Source organism: Microtus pennsylvanicus, chromosome 1 (assembly GCF_037038515.1).
Source record: "Microtus pennsylvanicus isolate mMicPen1 chromosome 1, mMicPen1.hap1, whole genome shotgun sequence".
Lineage (NCBI taxonomy): Eukaryota > Metazoa > Chordata > Mammalia > Rodentia > Cricetidae > Microtus > Microtus pennsylvanicus.
This window is the reverse complement of record NC_134579.1, coordinates 13,308,856-13,332,256: the sequence shown is the minus strand read 5'-3', so window position 1 is coordinate 13,332,256 and position 23,401 is coordinate 13,308,856.

Genomic DNA, 23,401 nt, shown 5'->3' with positions numbered 1-23,401 from the left:
TGGGAAGGAGAGCTGATAGAAATGAACAAGAAAGACACTTCCTCAGGCCGGAAAGAGTCACCATAATAGGAAACTGGAATGTGAGAACACTAAAAACAGTCAGGGGAGTCTGCTTGCCCTTGCATGATCAGTCACTCCAGGTGGGATGTCACTGGATTGGCAAAAATGTATTAGACAGGAACACAAGAATATATAATAAACGGATGCAAGATTATAAACTCCAGTGGAGAGGGAAAGCACGCAGCAGGTGTAGCTTTAATCCTATCAAATTTGACCCAAAAATGCATGCTCAGGTACAGGCCTGCAAATGACCAAACTGTATAGGCCAGATTTCACATAATGACACATCCAATAACTATCATACAGGTATACATACCAACAGTGAAAGCAGGAGAAGATGTCATCAACAGTTTCTACACATATCTACAGAACAAGGTCAGCAGAGTGTATAAGAATGACATAGTGATCATTATAGGTGACTTCGATGCAAGAGAGGCATTCGGAGAAAGAATGAACTATAGTGTCATGGGAATGTATATGTATGGATTCAGACAAAGGAATGATGGAGGGGAACAACTGTTTGACCTCTGCTATGCAAATGACTTGAACATATCCAACACAAAATTCAGCAGGCCAAACCATCCATATGCACACATGCAGCCAAATTGACTACATTGTGGCCAGCAGGAAACAGCTAATCATTTCGTAGTGCTGACTTAGAGTCAGGTCACCAACTTGTTATGGCCAACATTTAACTAAAACTTAGGAGAGGCACACAAGACAAGATGAACTGGAAGATCAATTGTAAACAACTGATGAACGGAGCTGTATGGAGAGAGTATAAGAGAACCACTGGGGGAAAAAGATGAGGAAAATCATTAAACAACCCTTTACAGATATAGAAAGCAAATGGAAGAAAATCAAAAGAGCTATACAGGAGGCTTTCAAGGAGATGCTTGGTTATGCAAAAGAAGCAACACCAGTAGAATGGTTTACTGCAGAGACAATCAAACTAGCAGAAGAAAGAAGAAGCTAAAGATCAAATAAAGAGGCAATCCACAGGAAGCAAAACATCACACTATCTTTACAGGGAAGTCAAAAGAAGATTGAAGAAGGAGAGAGAGCTGTATATACAAGGTATATGCAAAGAGGTTGAAAAGGCTAGACTCCATAATAAAGCACATCTTGTCTACGAAGCTATCAGACAGATAACTGTCAGATATGCTCCTCAGATTCAGGTGATTAAAGATGGGCAAGGTCATTAATTAACAGAACCATGTGAAGTATAGAAAATACGGAGACAATACTGTGACACTCTATACAATGACCCTAGTTCTGTCAATGCAGACTACAACAAGAAACACTTCAGCAGCCACTCAAATATCAGAGACAATGAATAAATATTAAATTTTGGCAGGAGCAAGTAGAGGAAGGTATCATGAAAGCAAAATGCAGGAAGGCCCTCTGCAGTAGAGGACATCACGGTGGAGGAGTGGGAGGTGACTTACAATAAGCTCAGGGCCTGAAGTACTTTTCAGACTCCTCAGAGAGATATGAGAACATGAAGTGATTCCCACAGAAAGGAAGTATTCAATCGGAATTCCCATCTGCAAAAAGAAAGTAGATATTGAGAAGACTGAGATCCAATACATGGAAAGGGCGGACACGGATTTTAACTTTGTAATAAAGAATAAGAACCTCAACCAAACAGTCAACTTTGTCTATTTGGGAGGAATTCTCAGTTCAAAGGAGGGAAATATTTCAGAAGTCAAGAGGCAGATAGGGAAAAGGGATAGCCAGGGCTGCATTCCAGGTACTAGGAAAGCTTTGGTCAGCAAGATACATAACGATAACAACAAAAAAAATTACAGGGATATGAGACACTTGTCTTGAGCTGCCTTCCTTAAGACTCTGAAATCTAACAATGAAATGCTCCTCAGAACAGCGGCTGAATGTGCTTGAGGAGGCATATCTCAGGAGGATTCTAGATGTCACACGAAGAGAGGGGTTATGCAAATATGACATTAAGAAACTTTTCCATCTGCCGAAGAAAGTAAGCTGCAGACTACAGCAATGACGCTTGAGGTACTTCAGCCATGTTATGAGAGTGGATGGTGGCAGATACATAAAGACAGAACTACTTGGAGGACTGCATGGGATAATGTGAAGAGGAAGATCCACAAATGCATAAAGGAAGACTGTGGAACCTTGGGTACAACAATAACACAAGCATCTAGAAATGCCCAGGGTAGGAACAGCTGGAGACCTTCCATAAAAGGGCTGCCCATATATGCTTAAGCATTCCTGGGGCATAAATGAATAAATGAATTTACTTTTTTAGTTACTTTGATGAAACACCTGACTAAAAATTAAAAACAAAGAAACAAACCTGTGATAAAGTTTAGTTTATCAAGTTAAATTCTTTAAGGAAAGCAAGACTTATTTTGGCTCTAAGTTTGAGGATTCAGTCCTTCATGGCATGGAAGTCACTGCTGTGCAGATATAAGCATCTACACTCAGACCTAGTCCAGCTGGCATGGGATAAAACCGGACTCACTGAACATAGCGGACAATGAGGACTGCTGAGAAGTCAAGAACAATGGCAATGGGTTTTTGATCCTACTGCACGTACTGGATTTGTGGGAACCTAGGTTGTTTGGATGTTCACCTTACTAGACCTGGAAGGAGGTGGGAGTTCCTTAGACTCCCCACAGGGCAGGTAACCTGGTCTGCTCTTTGGGCTGATGAGAGAGGGGGAGTTGATTGGGGGAGGAGGAGGGATATGGGAGGCGGTGGTGAGGAAGAGACAGAAATCTTTAATAAATAAATTAATTAATTAAAAAAATGTTTTGAGAACAGCATCATGAGGTAACTTCCTCGTTACTCAAACATTGTAGAAAACCCTTACACAAGGTGAAATGACTACAGCATCCCTAGATGATGTAATCTTATGGAAGTACTGTGATATTTGTAGTCCATTATTGTTCAGAATCCCTCTATGGACCACAAAACTGCATATCATTGGTGTATTGAAATAAATTCAAGATAACTAGAAAAAAAAGCATCTACACTCAAGAGCAGAGAGCTGAGTAATGTGCTCAGCTTGATTTTTCCTTTGTACTAACTGTTATACCAGTGCATGTGATAATGTTGCTCACATTCAGAGGCGGGGGAGGGGTGGCTTTCTGATCAATTAATCCTTTCTGGGAACATATCATAGACACAAACAAAATTAACTCTCAGGACTGCTCATTTTTCTCAGTCTCTAACCATCTCTCTGGCATCTTCTGCTGTTACCACATCATTTTCAATTACAGAAGAGTGAAAATACTTATTCAGCTTTGTTTTTCATAAAGAGAAGAGTTGTATTTTTATTGTCGGTGACCTTATCTCTGATCAAGGTGTATGCTGCTTAGCTTCCACCTGTGTGCCCTGACGATGATGGTGTATGAGTGCTCCAATGTTCTTTAGTGTAGAAGATCACTTTGAGACAATCTGAATGCGTGAGGCAACCTCAGAAAATAAAGTTTAACTTCACATTTCGAAAGTGACATTTTAGCTATTTGTAAAGATATGGGAAAGAATTATAACTTGGGAATAACCTTTAGTTCTTCCAGCCATCTTTCAGAGGTTACACCCACAACCATTTTGCCCTTTTCCAATCAGGAAGAAAAAATTTATGTCTATGTAGCATCAAAGCCTTTTGGTTATAATCAAAACGAACATAAAGGTGAACATTTTCATTAGTGCATGTCATGGACATTGTAGAGCAAAGAATCATTACCTTCCCCTGTCCAATCTGTCTTCCCTGAGGAGCTATTTAAAAAGGGTGGCCGGGTAGTGAGAGCCTTCCAACTACTAGAAATAAGTTTTAAAGTTGCACAGGAAGGTTCTCAAGGAATGCTGGTGATTGCCTGATTCCAGCAGCAGAAATGCGTGAAACAACAAGTCAGGGACAGGTAATGACTCCATGTCGGGAGTAAGCCATTCAGCTCTAAAATCAGGGTCGTGGATTGAAATCTAAGCAAAAGATGTGAGTCCTAAACTCGTGGAAAGAGAGTCAAATATTTTCTATGTATTTAATTAATCATGGTCATTGGGAGCAAAGAAATAAGGATAATGCATCATGTGTCTGGACCCATTGAACACTTCACAGTTGCACAAAATCTATACAAGAATTCAAATATTTTGATTCCAGATCACTAAGAAAGAACTTTGCCGTTGAAGTTTAAGGCTACCAATTAAAAGTTGTTGGGAAAGAATCAATTGTTGTTTGAACAAAAATTGACCATTACTTTATTAAAGGCCACAAAATTACCTTTTAAGCTAACAGATTCATGAATAGATGTCTGTGTTCAATTGTTATTTTCACAAAGGATTAATATGTTAACTGTCAATCGCTAAACTCAACATGTTGTAGAAGATCAGTTATTCCTAACTTTCTACAGATTGAAATTTGCATGAATTTCTGTTACATAGGTCATTGCATTCTAGTTCACTGTATTCTGATGAATAGTGGTAGGCTTGCCAAAACGAACATATTGGTATTATAGTTTTAAAAATTGCATATCTACATTTTTTCAGTATATAAGAAATGATATGTTTCTGAACACACATTTTACTAATGAAAGAGCACATATGAGTGGGTACTGAGTTCAGGTACCCAGAGGATGCCTGCAACTGCACATTGTACTTAACCCCATGCATACCATTATTTTCTGGACATACTTATGATTATTTTTAGCTCATAAACTAAATATAGTAGCTTATTAATGATACAATTAGATATAAAGAGGAATTATAATAGCATTTTCTGCACCTAAAGTTCTATAAATGCCCCCTCATCTCTTTATATTGGCCTCATCATCTCTCCATGTGTACACATGAGATGAGACAAGGCCAGTATGATGAAGTAAGCTAAGTGACATTGGCACTGAACACAGCATTAGGTTTTATTGACATGTGTCATTTGTGGGTTATCAGTTGATTGTGAATAACTGAAAGTGGAGAAAGCCAAGCATCCTATAAGGCAAGACTACTATAAGAACATTAATTTATTGTTAGACACTACACATTCCATATTATTTCATTTCATTGTGTTGATTGCTTGAATAATCTTACATAGTGGCCATCACCTCAAAAATTTTATAATTGAAAAACACAGAAGTCAAGATTTTTTAGTTGGTATAGGATTCGGCTGATATTTAAAACCAACTTTGTCTAAATCCTGATCTTTGGTTGCCCATTTAGTTAGAGCCTTTATACTTCTTTAGACTGACGACTTGTCAAGTGCCTTCCTATTATCACTTTGTAATCTGGGTAGTTTGAATGAGAATGCCTTCCATAGGCTCATGTGTTTGAATACCCAGTCCCCCAGTCAGGTAAGGGCTGCTTTTTCTTTTGGCTGGGGGCTAATGAGGCACTGTTGGAGAAAGCATGTCTTGTCACTGGAGGAAGGTTTTGAGAGCTTAAGGTCTCTCTTATTTAGTCTGCTACTCTTGCTTTTTGCTTGCATTTGAAGATGTGAATTTTCAGCTTCTACTCCTGCTGCCATGATGTACTCTTTATTCCTCTGGTATCAAAAGCCCAAATAAACTCCTCCTTCAGTAAATTGCCCTGGTCATGGTGTTTTATCACAGCAATAGAAAAGTGTTAATATAGTGACCTTCTTTTTCATATGGGACTTGCTTTCATTAAAGAAATTATCAAAGAGTTGACACAATCAAGGCTAGAATTGAGTTTGCACAGTGGGACCTGGATGGTTTTCCTTCTGTTTTTGCCATGAGATCTTATCTCAGCAGATCTGTTATTTCCAGATGAGGACGAAAAACACATGGAGCAGAGCCTTCCCGGATTTACTGTCCAAAGCAAGAAAGTAAAGAACAATACTTCCACCTGCCAGCAAACTGCAGATGAGCAAATTCAGGTTCAACTGAGTTCAGCCTAGGCCAACTGTATCTGAGATGTTTATACATGTGTGGGATGAAAGGACAAACAAGTGCTGCTCTATAGGAGGAGTATTTTGATGTGCTTGCAATTAATACAAACAAAAACCTGTAGCTCTTTCCCCTGCATCCAGAATGCATGTAAAAGGTACTTAAGACCAGTTTGATGTTTCTGTGCTATTTGGGGATAAAAGAAGTTTGATATTTACCCTGAAAGGTAAGGTTGGCCATATTAAGGTGGTTTAATGATTTCTCCATCTGAAAGCAATACTTTCTGTTCTGTGTTAGTCTACTTCACATGAGAACTAAACTGAGGGAAAGCATGCTGTCTGGACACATTGACTCATTGATACACAGATGGATATGGCTATCTCAGGACACTCCTTTGTCTGTCCTTCTGTAAGCACTGCTGAAGGAAACTGCTTCTTAGGGAAGTGTGGATGTTCCACTAAGAACTGGGGAATGCCAGCTTATGGCAAAATTTAGTCATTTGTTTATTTTAGTGTTAGAAATAACTGAACACATATCTATTCATTACACATTGTGGATTGCGTCTTTTGATTTACAATTAGTCATGTCGAGAGATGAAATACCTTATAAACATCTTATAAGAAAGATCATATGGACATAAACACCCCTATTTAGAAAATACTTGCTAATCCTTGCTAGAAATCAACCTGAGGATTGCAACCTTAAGTGGTCATTTCCTTTTCGCTGGGGACAGTCTCCTAACACAATAAGAAAATGCATATTACATTATGGTTCATGACAGTAATAGAATTATAATTATAAAGTAGAAATGAAAATAATTTTATGGTGGTGAGTCACCACAACATGAAGAGCTGTATTGGAAGCTTGCAGTATTAGGAAGGTTGAGAACCACTGCTCTAAATGCTGTGAATAGGAGCATGGCTTATGAACTCCGATTAGAGAGGAGTAGGAAAGTATAGCTGGATAAAGAGAAGGTAGAATATATGCAACACTGCAGTTTGTGTTGTATTTATAGATTAAGATGGGAAAAAACATGACGTCTAGGAATTTTCACTCCCATCTCATTTGAGATTTGAAACCATTGATTCTGTCACTTGCCAGCATCAGAATACTGTTTAATAACTACCTTACCTTAATAAAACCTTATTCTCATACAGGATATTTTACAAAATTAATGCCATCTGAAAATTTTTAACTTGATTTGTAGATAGAAATTTGAGACAAGAAATATGGGTCATTCTGGAAAGTTAGACAAACCTGGATTTATTTTGTAAAAAAATGTCTGGTATGTGTATGTTAGCATATAATTATAAAAATATTTTTATTCTCTCTCTACATATAGGTAATGTAGATAGATAGATAGATAGATAGATAGATAGATAGATAGATAGATAGATAGACAGACAGGCAGATAGATGTAGATAATATATGTGAGTTAGTATACACTCTGGGATGTTTAAATACATTTTTCATTGATCCCAATGTCCCATTGTGTGTGTGTGTGCCCACGTGAATGTGTGCATATAATTAAAGTTATTCCTTAGCCGTTGTCCCAATAGTTAATATGTTTGAATCTAGAATAGAGTATATACATTACTATAGAGCATATATTATCTGTTGTGTGCATCCTCCAGTCCCGGCACATCTCAAAGAACCAAGTAATTGCTGTCCTCATTTAAAAGTTTGTCTAGTTGTTACCATTCAGATTACAGTTGGTGGCTGCTTCCCCAATCCATTTGCTTGTTCTTTGTCTGTTTTCACACTCCTACAAGCAGTGTAATCACTCATTCTTTCTCATTTATCACAGCCTTTCCCAGTCCTGACTACACTATCTCCCCATTTTTGTCATGGTGCACTGGTACATTACAAATACAATTAAGCCTCTTACGATACATCAGCTTTTGGCCAACAGAGCTCGGCTTCAAGGTTGAAAGATTTCTGATATTACCTCTGATATCAGTTCTTTCCCATTTATCGGCAGTGTCTGGACTAATGCAGCAGTGTTGCATTAATTAAAGGAAGCATCTCGTAATACTGCTGTTTTTGCAGGGCTGACACAGAATCAGGGGGCTGATGCCTGCTCATGTTTTAAGAACCATTTATCACCCATGTCATCCCAAAGCAGCCAGCTGTCTGAGCCAAGCTTCATTTGCATTTCATCAGCCACAGCCTCTTTTTTCCCCCATCTCCCTCCCATGTCTTTGTATAGCAGCTTTAATTTTTAAAGCACATTTTCAAAGAAATAGCTCAGCTAAAATTAGTATGCTATGGAGAAAGATGATTTGAATAGCAGACATCCAGCTCCAACTGATGAGGGCCCAACTAGGTCTGAGAAACTAAGCTTTGGTTTCGTGCTTTCTCTCGGTGAGCTGGTAGAGTGGTGGTGAGGGCTGTAGCCACTATCCAACTCCCTAAGTATGCTCATGCATTTCATCTTTATGTGCACTGTCCAATATCAAACATAAAGTTTCCATTTCGTTCTCTGCTCTTGAAAATGGTTTATTAGAGTGACAAGTGAAGTGTATTTGATTCATTTTCATCACTCATTCTGCACTCGGCCCACTCTTCTCCCACCCCATTTCCACATTCTGCACCCACCTCCATGTATCAAAGCTTTTGTAGATGGATTTCGGCAGTAGATCCAATTTCCCAACGCAGAGGAAAATCAGCTTATGTAGCTGTGCAATTCGAAACTATTTTGAAATGAAATTTGCATTTCCTTTTATAATTTCAAAGCATGTAAAATGGCTATTCTTAAACACAAGCTTTGATTATATCACTCCCTTTTCATACACATCTTAGTAACTCTAGAAAAAACTAAACTGTCAATATCAAACCATAAGCAATAACTGACCATGATTCACCTTCGTAGTAAATCTAAAAGAGTTTAAGAGTAGCAGGGGACTTGGGAGTATAGAGAAAGTGTGAAAGAAAGACCTTTTACTCAGTGCCATGGACTTTGTTTATCCTCAATGTTTTGCCTAAACCAAATCTCTGGAGATCACTTTTAGGGTCAATTATACTGTTTTATGTCTTTCTTCTTAACCCAGATGGTCAGCAAGAGTGGACACCTGTCTCCCACTGAGGCCATTTGAGAAAGGTAATTTAGCAGGCTTCCCTGATAAAGCCCTTCAGTAACTGTGGGGGTACTTTCAGATTCCACTCAGTGACCTAGAAACTTGGAAGCTCTGTGTCTTTATCTAATCCCTCTGGATTTCTTATCTCAGTAGTTAATTATTTCAAGAAGTTTTTTTTTCCCCAAAGAAAGTGATCTTTTGAAATTCCCATTAAACTGGGCAGAAAAAGTAGGAAATTTAGTTCCTATCCAGAGCACATTTTAAGATGCATGCCATTTTAAAATGTAATTACCAATAAATCATTTTGAGCAACCAACACGTACTTTCTAATAAACTCACTACAAGTTTGATAACTAGGATCAGTGTTAATGATTATTGGTGTGTGGTGGGTAAACTATTCCGTTATCAAGGCACAGAATAATAAAATGTATGTGAGTAGGGAAGCAACGATGATTCTAGAAATTATTACATGAATATGTGTTTTTTTCCATTTGTTTGAAATCTTCAGAATTTCAAAAGTAAATTTTTTCATTCTGTACTGTTTGTTGACATGTCTTTTCAACATTAATTATCCCATACCTTTCCACATATTCTGCTCATGCCTTTATTTCTTATCCATTTTTATTTTGATTGATGAAATAAGACTGTTGTATTTTGAGGGGAATTTTCCCCTTTCACTTTTCTGTAGATGGAGGCTGCTTGTTTGTTCTTGGCTACCCAGACCTGAAATAATCACATAGAAACTGTATTAATTACAACACTGCTTGACCAATTAGCTTGTGCATATTTTTAACTAACTCCTATAGCTTAAGTTAATCCATTTATATTATTTTGTATTTTACCACAAGGCTCATTGTTTACTGGTAAAGTTCTCCAGCCTCTGTCTCCTTTGGTAGCTACATGGGATCTCTCTAACTGTGCCTACTTTCTCACAGCATTCACTTAAGTTTTCTTCCCTGCCTAGTTCTATTCTACCTTGCCACAGGCCAAAGTAACTACTTTCTTAACCAATGATAACAAAACATTCAGAGCATACAGAGCGGAATCCCATATCACCTTTGTACCTGTAAACCTCCACTTATATTATAGCTCTTCCAGCCAAATCAAAAATTATTAAACCATGCTCTCCTTTTCAAGCTATTTTCTTAATATTTTTGTAAGTGTTTTCCTTGTTACTACTTTAATTTGATTTCCTGATTTTTCAAAATCCTTGGAAATTTATGGATTTTGAAAGAATAAAGTCAGTGCTACTGACATTTATAAAAGTTGATTTATTGAAACCCATTTGTTTAGTTTCTTATTTAGTTTAGTGGATATGTTCTTCTTTTGAAAGTCAAACCATTGTCTCTTGATAATACAATTTATCGTTTTAAACATTGCATGGATATGTATATAAAACTGTATTTTGAGATAAAAGTTTTATTTTAGGATACCTTTTGATTTCTATAAAAATTGTACAAAATATCCCTATGAATCTCAGACCCATTTTTTTGGCTTTGTAATCTCTTACACTGGTAATAGTCTGCGAACAGAACTTCAAAACCCAATATTAAATCTTATTAATTAAAATTGATACATTATACAGGTTTTCTTACTTTACAAGGAATGCCATTTGTCATACAAAGAGAATGGGAAAAGAACGCCAACTCGACTTCTAGTTTTATTTCTGCTGCTGTATCAAGCAGCCTGACTTAAAGCAATATTGGGTGAGGAAGAACTTATTTAGCAGTGCTTTTGAGAGAAATCAAGGCAGGAACTTAAAGTCAGGAAATACCTACAGCTAACAAACTCACTTCACAGCTAAAGAAGCATGACAGGAACCATGGAAGATGCTGCTTGCTGGTTGGATCACAGGTTCATCCTAAGCTAGATTTCTTATACAGTTCAGGATTGCCTGGCTCAGGAATGGTGCTACCAACAGTGGACTGGGTCACCCTACATCCACTTAAAATCAATGCAATCACTCACATGCTAATTGTACCTAAAGAATTTCTCAACAGATCCTCTTCCCTATTAATTTTATGATATGTCAGACTGACAGCTAAAACCGGCTAGGATGGCCCCTAATGTCACAACTGTAACTATGGGATATCTACAGTATTAAATCATGACATTCTCCAATTTCATTAACCAGGAGATTTAAACAAAAAAAGTTATAGTGGATATTAGAAGTAAGTAAAACCATAGTGGCTTCCTCATTGATGGTGCAGGAGGACTAAATATTATGAATAAAAATGCATCCTTAGTGTACAATTTGGGGCATAGTATATTCTCAATAAAGGTTGGATTTTTTAATTATTACTAAATTTTACATCTGTGAAACACAAGCATCACCATACTAATCAGTGTAGTCACTGGATAAGAACAAGGCATATAACTCATCAGTAAACACTTGTTTATCATGTTTCAGTTCAGTTCTACTATGGTTCAGTTCCTAATATGCATGTGCACTTTCATGGTTTTTTTTTTTAAAGATTTCAATGTTTTAGTTACCATTTCCCAAATAGCTGGGAATTACTGAAGAATTAAAACTTTTTTGCTGAAATATAGAAGTTATTATTGTTTCAATAATAATGTCATAAGCTGAGTATGCAGAGGGAAGCAGATTTCAGGGATCCTCAAAATTTAACTTGAAGGAACAAATCTTTGATTTTCTTGTCCTCAGATTTGTATCATCTGCAAATATTATCAATTGGACTTCACATTACTACTGCTACTGAAAACAAACAAAAAATGCAAAAACAAACAAACAAACAAACAAAAAACAGTATAAGCTATTCAATAACAAAAAAGTAATTTAGGAGCATTGGACCTCACACCCAAATGTAGCTCCTACTTGCATATATGAAAATAAACAGAATTTAATCATATTTTTTAAATTTATAGGGATTCTAATGGGTATGATTAACTTAAAATATAAATTTGTCCATACATATTTGAGAAAATAAGAGCATAAAATGATGTAGTAGTAGCAATCACAGAGTGACTTTCATGCTTTACAATTCTGAGCACTGTCTACAACAGTGTCTTTAGTGTGTCTTGGTAGATGAGAGGTGAGGACTCGAACTCTTACAAAGAATACAGTCTTCTATGCTCAGCCACTGGTCTGTGTAAAATTAACTTTGGCTTTTCCCCTCTCCTATCTGCATCATTCAAAAATGCTGATCTGAAGTACTAATCACACGTAATTTTCTCCTTTTGCTTGTTTAGATTACACACACAAAGGTTGATTATTGTAGTCTCATGTACTTGATGTATATATAGAATGAAACACAGAGATCCAGCTACGAATGTACTTCATTGCAGGTTTGACTGAGAAGACTAACAATTTGATTATTTTTCTTTATACACTTACATTAATTTTGCTAACATAAGCCTGACGTAGTATTTGTAACTATATGGCAAAAATCTCATTGACCTGAGAAGTACTATAGAGAAGTATGAAATTAAAATCGCAAAAATTATTAAACCAGGCCAGATAAAAGCAAAAATGTAAACAAACTGTACTGCAATATTCATATAATAAATGAATAAAGATTACCTCACGCTTATTTTTTTCTTATTTGTTGCTGATACAGTGAAGGTATCTCATAGCTCTTGAGCTCAGTCTGATCTTTTCGTCAATATTGAAGGGTGGAGAGGATGGCCTGAGAGAGAATGCAAACTGAGACAAAAATTGTGGAGAAGCCACATTTTGAAAATCCTTGTGCATCAAGTTTCAAGTTCCTATTCAGCACAGTTTTAAGAATTTTTAACGTAAGTCAATGTGAACTAGCATATGGACTAAGTTTCTTTTAAGTTTCTCATGGATTTAAAATATAAGGGATAAAGATCATTTGGCCAATATGTTTTCAGTTTTGAAAAACTTCCAAATGTTTAAAAAAATAGTCTTCAGAACAACCAAATCCATATGCTCTTAGGTTTTCCCATAGTCACTATTGAATGATGAGAAGTACTTGAGTTGAGACAAAATGGGTGGAGACATGGTACATATGTTGTGAGAAAACTCAGTGGATATTTCCAAAAATTGGCTAAAACTTAAATTTGGTCCTTATGGCAACTTAACCAAAAGAATCTAACACTTCTATTTTTAGCTACGATATTAGTCTGTCACAAAATGATCCCATGACCACTCCAGAAATGGAAAAAGGCAATAATATGAAAACCACACAATCTCCCTTAGTTCGAAGTTCTCCTGCTCTCTGTGGAGAAGAAAGGTTTGACGGTATGAGCATGGAGCTGAATTATTTCCTGACACATCAGTTTCAGTACAGATGAAGCAGGAGGAACATATGTCATCTGCATCACAAATACAGTGTAGGTTCCCTCACGGCATCTGAAAACTATGTTATATAACTATGTACATTTTAAACAATAATAGGACATTAAATTCTGTCAAAGAAGTATTTTGATATACTTAAAACAAGAGGGAGAGTTCTAACTCAAGAGGACAGGATGGAAGAAGGACAGGAAGTTGGGCAAGTCCTGGATGAAGAGTAAAGGGTGAGTTTGGAGTGTTACACACATACACACACATACATGATGAAAATACATATATTCATGGACAAATTCTCAGTTAAATAAATTATATTTTAAAAACTTAAACACTCAGCAGAGGCAGAGAACAGAAGGCAGAGGCAGAAAGATCACAACAAGTTCAAGTTCAAACTTATCAATAACGTGAGTTCTAAGCTAGTTAGGGCTATACATTGAGATATTGCTTTAAAAATCAAATAAAAGTCTGGATTTGGTCTTTTAATTAATATATTTCAATATATTAATTATTCATCACCTATCTTGTACCAGAAATTCTAGGAAATTGGATACATTAGTATATTAATAAATAGCACATCAATACCCTGTCTGCCCTTGTAGAGATGTGAAAGTATCTCCCAAAGCTAACTTTTCTCATCACATTTTTCTGGCTTTGTATTCCAAACATGGTAAATCCAGTCTAGTGATTTTTCTTTAACTAAACCCCAATAACAACATTATTTTCATTACTCTAAAGCATGATTTTCCTCTTAAGGAAACTTCAGTAGCCATTCTTCTGGTTATAAAAACTGCAATAAATTCCTAGAGTGATTTATGTCATTAGTATCAGTATGATCACCAATAAATTTAGTTGTGATTTTTTTCCAAAACCCATTCTACCTATTTCCACCCATTCTGCACTACTATATATGTATCATATGTTTAGGTGAGTGCATACATCCATAACATATAGACAGAAAGGAGGTTGGTAGAAGGAAGGAGATGAGGAGAGAGTAAAGAAAGAAGGAAAAAATATGGAGATGAAGCTAGTTAAGGCATACAATTCATTGACAAAAAATTGTTTATGAAACTCAGTACTATGTATACTGACTATCTACTAATTAATTAATATTGCCATATATCATGTATATTAATAAAAATGGGGGAACACAGGGCTATTATTTGGCTACATAGTGAATGGTTGGCTTAGTGCCATCATGTGGGTGGCTGTTCCTTGTCCTATTTCAACATGCTAGAATAAAACTCAGTGACTTCAAACAAAGGCTGTGATTTTTTTCCTGCATCAGCATTCATGTACAGACAAGAATGGTGGGTTGCTTCATCGATGTTCTGTTTGACTTCACCTGGATTAGGGTGCATGTGGCTGGAAAATACATGCCACAGTAGCTTACTCACAATGGCAAGGTGTTGCTGGAACTCATATGTGGTTCAGCACTAATTCCTCCTTACAACTACACTTCCACATCCTTGCTTGGCTTTCTTGCAGCTGAAAGCTGGATTTCAAAAATAAGTCTCCAGAAATTCAGGAAGCAGAAAGTGCCAGTTGCACTTGTAAAGGGGCACACTGTAATTTTGTTGTTTCTTGGTCAAAGCAGAGATCTTTTATATACAAAGAAAAGAACACCTGATTTCATAAGTGACTTATCCAGGGATGCTTGAGAATTATTCAGTGACTATTTAAGCTCTTCCTTTTCCACATCCTTATGCCTCTGTTCCTTTACTAATCCTTCTTAGGATGTCCTTCTGTTGAGTTTATGTACAAAAGTTCTATTCATTCCATCATGAAACAAGTCATGTTGCCTTAATAGAAAACCAATGTCTTAGTGTTCTTTTTTCTTAATTACTTTACTCTCACTAATCACTGTCTGCTTCACTGAAATGTTGAGTAGATTTTGTATGTATTGTGGTTAGGAATCATGTATCACTCTGTAAAAGCCTTTAAATCAAAAATAATGAAGCATCTTACCCTGGAATATTGAGGAAATAATGACCAAATAATTAAACCGAGATGAAGCCACCTCACATTTCCTTTCTGTGAATTAATGTTGATTATTCATGATGAAAGTAATGTCTATTTTTAGAGTAATATATTGCATGAGAAAGTCACCTGAACAACCATTCAGTCAGCTACTTTTACTTATGGGAACACCTAAAGCAGGGCTTCTACTATTTCTTTAGTAAAAATGACTTGGTTTGGAAATTCTCTGCTCTTTGACCATTTAGGAGTTTATGAAATAGCTATGTGAAATGTGGAGGTGGAACAACCTCTTTCAGATGTAGTTAATGGTGTGCATAACCCAGAGCATAACAGTTCCTAGCTCTGTCAAATGTAGCTAAGCATGATGTCATTGGGGAACATCTAGTCTTATCCTCCCCATCATTACTTCAATGTTTACACAATTCTCTCTAGACTAGCCCAATCCTAGTGATGACATGCTCCCCTAGAACTAAGAAATATCCATTATCGCAGGTGAAAATGTCAACAAATAGTAGATGGCCAAGACATCTCTTGAATCTATAGGACACCAAATTCCAACAGTTACTTGGTACAGTACATTAATTAATAAGCAGTCATTTGGTGTAGGAGGTCCTTTTGTCTATGTGTTGCTTCCATTGGTTAACAAAGAAACTGCTTTGGGCCTATAGCAGAACTATAGAGAAACAGAGCTAGGCAGGGAAAACTAAAGGGAATGCTGGGAAGAAGAGGTGGAGGGAGACACCATAGATGCTCTGCCTGAGACAGACATAGGTTAGAAATTTGTCGGAAAATCACAGACATGTGGAGATACACAGATTTAATGAAAATACATTAAATTAAGATGTAAGAGTTAGCCAATAAAAAGTTATAGCTAATGGTCCAAGCAGTGATTTAATTAATACAATTTCTGTGTGGTTATTTTGGTTGTGGGTGGCTGGGATAAACAAGTATCTCATCTACCTACAGTCGTTTTCTCATTATTATCAAAGTTACTACAATGGGAAATTTACATTTAATAGCTGAGAGAAGCTAAGGATATGTGATGGGGGTTGGGTTATATTTTTGTGAGTGTAAGAATGGGATCCAAAGGGAAGCACAGAATTAATTGTGCTTTTCTATTTACCTTAAACCTAAGGCAAATTCTTTCAATTATATACTAAGGTATGATTCACTCTGAAAATTAATTATCTATATTGTAAGTGAAATGAATCTAAATTATTAAAAGTCAAACACCATTCGTTTCAATTCTATCTATCAAGTCTCAGTCTGGAATCTATTCATTAATCATCTTTCAAATCTTTATCTATCACCTATGTGTATTTATATATACCCTGAAAAATATAAAGAAACAACTGGGAGAACTGTTAGTTTAAAATATGCTGATTTTGTATGAACACTATAAAATATGAGAGAGTACTTGTATAAGTCACAAAGTTTTAGAAACACTTCTATCTATCTATCTATCTATCTATCTATCTATCATCTATCTATCTATCATCTATCTATCTATCATCTACTTTAACCTGAAATTTCACATTTTTCTATATGGGAAGTCATCTAGTGGATCTATTTCTATTTTAATGTTCTTTGGCTTCTCTTCTATTAACAATGATACATTTCCTCAACTGTGTTAATACAGTCCTTGGAAATTTGTCCTTGATCTCCTTCTAGATGTTTTAGATTCAGTACAGTCAGTGGCTAAAAATACATGGAATCAAGATTGGCACATATAGCCATGATTAATTGGATAATTGCAAGTGATATTGGCCATTCACCTTTTTAATAAAAGAACAAATTGCTAACCAATTATTAAATAACATTTAATTGGTAGCATGCAGATATTCACATGAGAAAAATATAATCAGCTAGATTTGAATTCTGTCTGTCTGTCTGATCCCCAAATATTTATTCCCTCATAAATGACCCACTGGGAGTTCTGGAAATAATAACAGCTTTATAACAATAATAGAATTAAGACTAAAGCAGAGAAAGCCACATACACAATGAATCTGACATACCTTTTAATGCCCCAAAGTATTTACCTTCATATAGAAGAATGGAAATTACCCGTGTATGGAAGGATGGCAATTAGCACAATGCTTTAATCAAAATGTTGGTTAATGACGATGCATGCCTTTAATTCCAGCACTTAGGAAGCAGAGGCAGTCAGATCTCTGAGTTCAATGCCAATATGATCTACAGAGTGACTTCCAGACAGCCAGAACTACAGAAATTCTGCCTCAATAAAAATTTCAACTTGCATGGATCACAAAGAAGAAATACTGATCACTCTGACTTCAAAATGAATAAAATAGTAACAAAGGATGCATCAAAACATATATTAGGAAATTACAAATTGTAGACTGAATAAGTAAAATGATTTGAACTTTCATAAGAGTGTGAATAGGATAGTAATTACACAGATAACCTGGATATTTCTCTCCAAAATTGTTACCAAAAAGGAAAGATTAAAATATTTCCATGATGGAGCATCTTGATGAGGTTATTGTAAACAACTGACCAAAAATTATCAGAAAACACAAGGTGAAAATGGGAAATATAAAATATTAATGTAATGTACTAAAAAAGAATGATACTGCTTCCATGATTGTCCTATCATGAATCTTTAACATGATTAATAATGGGGAAAAAAGCAAACAAGCACATAAAATGCTAAAGAAGAGCAGTAGAGAATAATGGGGCTAGTACTTTCAAAGGTATTTAGGACAAGAAATCAATGAAAAGTGGAGAAGCTGTTTCAGAGTGAAAGCTAGACGAGGTGTCTCAATGTAATATTTCTTTCTGACTGGGTTTGTTTTAACAACAAAGGTTTGTATTAAGATCCTTAATAAACAAATTTCCATTGAAGAAAAGTCTCTCTTCCTATGCCTCAAGTGTTGGCCTATCTTTCCCTACTTGTATGCAATCAAATATGAATAAAAAGACCTTAAAGCCCTGATTTTCTTTCACATGAGTAAGTTGAATGTTTCATGAGATATTTAAACCATTTGGGGCATGTATGTGTTTTGTTGAAGTTAAACAAGAGTATTGAAGTTATACTTAGAATGCAGTTATTTATGGTCTTCACTATTGGGGAAACAGCTTAAAAATTCTAAACTAGTGAGTTTTAGTTCAAGTGGAAGTAAGTAAAGTTGGTTATTTTATTAATACCTAAATGCATATTATTCCCTCTTCCAGCAGCTCAGGTAATACTGACTGCACACTTGCTTTGGCCCAAGCAATGGGAATAAGACAGTAAGTAATAGCGAGCCAGAACTACAGAAATTCTGTCTCAATAAAAATTTCAACTTACATGGATCACAAAGAAGAAATACTGATCACTCTGACTTCAAAATGAATGAAATAGTAACAAAGGATGCATCAATACATTGTTTCTCCAGGTTCAAGATTTGATCAGGAACAGGCTTTCCCCTATGTATATAACACACATCCGATCCCATACGGATCTGCCAGGTCCTCTAGAACAAGGTAATGCAGAAATTGATCAATTATTGATTGGTAGTGTGCTACAAGCCTCTGAATTTCATAAAAAACATCATGTTAATAGCAAATGTTTGAAGAAAGAGTTTTCTATTACATGGCAATGAGCTAAGGAGATTGTAAGGAAATGCCCTACTTGCTCTTTCTATAACCAAACGCCACTGCCTGCAGGGGCTAATTCAAAGGGCACCCAAAGGAATGAAATCTGGCAGATGGATTTGTTCCACTTTGCAGAATTTGGCAAATTAAAATATGTTCATCACACCATTGGCACTTATTCAGGCTTTCAGTGGAAAACTGCTTTAAGTTCAGAAAAAGCTGATTCAGTAATCATTCATTTATTAGAAGTCATGGCTATCATGGGTATACCTACACAAATAAAGATGGATAATGGTCCTGCTTATGTCTCTAGGAAAATGTTTTTTTTTTTTGATTATTACAATATCAAGCATGTTACAGGTATACCATACAATCCTACAGGTCAAGCAGTCATAGAAAGATCAAATCAAACTATAAAGGATATGTTCAACAAACAGAAAGGGGTGGAAAACACAACCAGAAATAGGTTGCATAATGCTTTGTTAACCTTGAATTTTCTCAACGCTAATGAGAAGGGAACAACGGCTGCAGAAAGACATTGGATAATGGAAAAGTCTACTGAACTAAATCAACCAGTTTATTTCAAGGATGTGCTGACCTCATAGTGGAAGCCAGGATATGTGCTGCGTTGGGGAAGGGGTTTTGCTCTTATCTCCACAGGTGAGGAAAAATTGTGGATACCGTCAAAATTAATGAAGGTTCGGTTTGAAGAAGAGAAGCCACTTGGAAAAGATAAATAACAATTCATTCACAAGGATGGCGAGTATACTGATGGTAAGAAATACAGATAGGTTGGGGGCAGGGTTATTTCTTATCTCCACAGGAAAATACTCATCTTCAAAGAAATTAGGGAACCCTGAATATTTAATTACTGATGGATGGACACATTTTTAAGTATTAATTATATATATATGTCTTATTAAACATTTCTTTATAAATATGTAGAGCTGGTTTTGAAGTTGGACTCTGGCTCAGTCCCTCTCCAATTTCAAGCCTGTTAGTAAGAAAAAAACCCAGAGTTTCTTGAGTTTCTGTCTCATGTCAAGAGCCATGATATGGGACAAAAAGAAATATGAGTTTAGAAAACATCTTTGCTTTTCTTCATATCTATCATACTTTTCATTAAATATATCTATCATGCCTTTCATTGAATATATATATGTATGTCTATATATGTCTATATGATTAATGTTTAAGTTTTTCACAATGAACAATGAGTTTTTCCTGAAGTGACATTTGAAATTTCCAGGAAGAAGATGGGGCCCCACAACAACAACTCTACCTGGTTGATATGACGTCATGATACTGATAGCGCTACTACAAGACCTGTTTTGGATACCAGCTGCACAAGACAATCCCAACTTGGTTAGCTGAAATGGTGCACATCTTGTACAACATTCTGGCCAGACCTCCACAAAATACTCAGAGACTATTTGCAATTTTAAAAGACATTGATCTTGAAATTTAACCATCATTTTACTTTCACAGGATCCCCCAGAAAGAACGTCGCCCCCATGACAGCTGGAAGTAATTCTAGAGGACGACGTCCCCTCTCCCAGTAAAGTTTACCCCTGGGTTTGGGGACATCATTTAGGGGTTGGGAGGTTAGGGGAGGAATTTTATAAGCTCAGGGATCATTTTGAAAAAAAAAGAGGGAAAATGATGGGATAATAGATTTATAATTGTGAGTTACTGCTTTTAGACAAATATATTGGTATTGATTCTTGTATATTGATACAAAGTTAAATTATATTGACTATTGTATGCATGCATGTTTCTATCTCTGTTTAAAACATTTTTTATGTATTGACATATATTGTATTGATAAATATATATTGTATATATTTACCATATTGCAGTGTACATTTCTACCTTTGATTAAGATACTAATATAATGTTTGTGTGTTGATATATATTTACCATATTGCAATGTATATTTGTACAGTGTTTATAGTTGGAGGTCATTATCCTCATTTGTTACACAGTTGTTTATTGTCTTAGTCTTTAAGTTAGATAGATATTGAGAATTATATAGATAAATAGTCATCTAAGTTTGTCATTTATAATTAGACTAATCAGGTTCTCTAGATATATAGAGATTATACTCAGTATAGATAGATAATCTTCAACCTCTTCAAAGAGCTGTAGAAAACGGCCTTTAATCTAACTCAGAGTTTCGTGATAGTGAGACACAATTGCTCCTGGCAACACCGCTCTATTCCCGAGAGAATGTTGAGCACCAAAGACACTCCACCTGGAGACTTTCTTTTTGGCAGAACTGGCCTTTGGGCAAAGAAATGCCCATACCTCAACCACTGACAGAGATACTGAGCGTGCATCAATGGATAAAACAGGACTGTCACATCCTGCCAAGACAGGGTAAGATAGTTTTGAAAAGTCCTTGCCTTTAATAATGGTATGTCAGTTATGTTAGTCCTTAGCCAAAGTTGGTTGACTCAACATTGCAAACGAGACTTTGGGTGATTGCCCAGGTAGTCAGTTGTCTCTGTCAATTGTTGCACATTTTGGATATATCTCGTTTGTTAAGTAATATTTATTCCCTTCTCGGATCTTTGACGGAGTTGAAGATTATATAATTGTAGTTACTCTCTACATTATTTAGACTCCTTGAGATAAAATGTTTAGCAAAACTTTTGTTCTCAATATTGTTTTTTATATTTATTATTTGTTATTATTGTATATAGTTGTATTTAGTTTAGTTCTGTCTTATTTAGACAAAAAGGGGAGATGTAGGGATAAGTCCCACCCCTTAGGGGGTGTGTTCGCCTCGGGTTTATGTTTACCTATAAATCTGGCTAGTGTATTCACAACGCTTGCTTCTGCTTTCCTGGTCTCCGCTGGAACGGTGGTTCTGTAAGTCTATTTCCCCATTAAAGTTGTACATATTTTTACAATCTGTCTGCATTCATTTACGCCGTTACATGTGACCTCACCATGTTCATGTTCTAGAGGGAGAAAAGGAAAAAAGTGCTAAGGAAATTGTGTTATAGATTCCAGATGTGTGCACACTGGGGAGAACTGAACTAGAGGAAGACAACAGGACTCCTGATAACCTATGCCATCTTCAATGGAGTGGGGAAAGGTCCCAAAACATGTCACAGAATAATCTTTGTGGCTCAGTGGGAAGAGGCAATTTCCACCCAGCCTGATGTCCTGAATTGATCTGAAAAACAAACACACCGAATACGAATAAAACTATATCCTGTAGTTCTTCTTTGACCACCACAAGTATGCCTTAGCGTGTGCATGACAACACACACACACATGCTCACACGAATTATTGAATGACTAAATATACATAAGTAAACACATTTGATCTTCTTTTATTATCTTGGACTAGTTAGTAATGGAAAATAAAATTATTATACTGGAAGAGCTGGAGAGATGGTCCAATAGTGAATAACTCTGGCCACCTTTACAGAGTACATGAGTTTGGTTCACAGCACCAAAGTCAGATCGCTCACCACTTCCTGTAACTCCCGTTATTGGGGATCTAATAGCTTGCTCTGGCCTCCACCATGATTACCTACATGCATTTACATACAGATAGACAGACAGGCACACACATGCACAGACACATACTCACACATTCACACACGCACATTAAAATGTAATTCATAGATTACAGATTCCACCAAGGAGTGACCATAATTTGCAGACAACCATCCGAGACAGAGAGAGGAAACCATGCTAGTAACTTGCAGTGGGATATGGGAAACCATCAGGTCATTTGTGAACTTGCAAACTCTTGGTTCTGTCATTCTGTGCAAGTATTCACTGGACAGTGTTTCTTTGCTGTAACTAATGAGGTCAGAAAGTTCAAATCAAAGAACATCCAGCTCTCTTCTACCGTACAGTTACTTGATTGCTACTCCTTGCTTCAGTTTTACAATTTACAAAAGTCTCTGTAAGGCAAATATTCTTTAGCCTTTTGATGTGGCTGTTAACTCCTTTCAGATGCTTGAGAGAACTGGTGTCATTATATTTTCAGTCTATATATTCAGTCATGAAATGACCGCTCTCAAATGTAGCCATGAACTTAGAATATGGCCTCTCAAAATGCCAGAAGTTTGTCTCTATTTAGGAGACAGCAAAACTGTGGGTAAAAATCCTAACACCCACCAGCTTCGCTCATTAATTCTAGTTTATATTTCCTTGGGAAACATGTACATTTTAGGTTTGAATTTATGTGTTTTCTTTATTTTATTTTATCTTCTTTCTTTCCTTTCTTTTGTAGTTAGAATAGCTATCTTTGTCTGGCTTTAGGGAAACAAAGCTATAGATGCTGACTTGGCATTTACCTTCTTGGAATGATTTCAATTTTATTCATCTGACCAGGAATTATTGCAGAATATCACTCTCCTCTTTATCAGGACAAACAAGATATCATACTAGTTTTGTGAAAGAATTTTTTTAAATGAAAAGAGAGAGAGTAACTGGGCTAACATCACAAGAAGTAGGTAAACCTAGATTTGTGTGATGAAAAAGTCTTGTTTATATTTGCCTCATAGGAA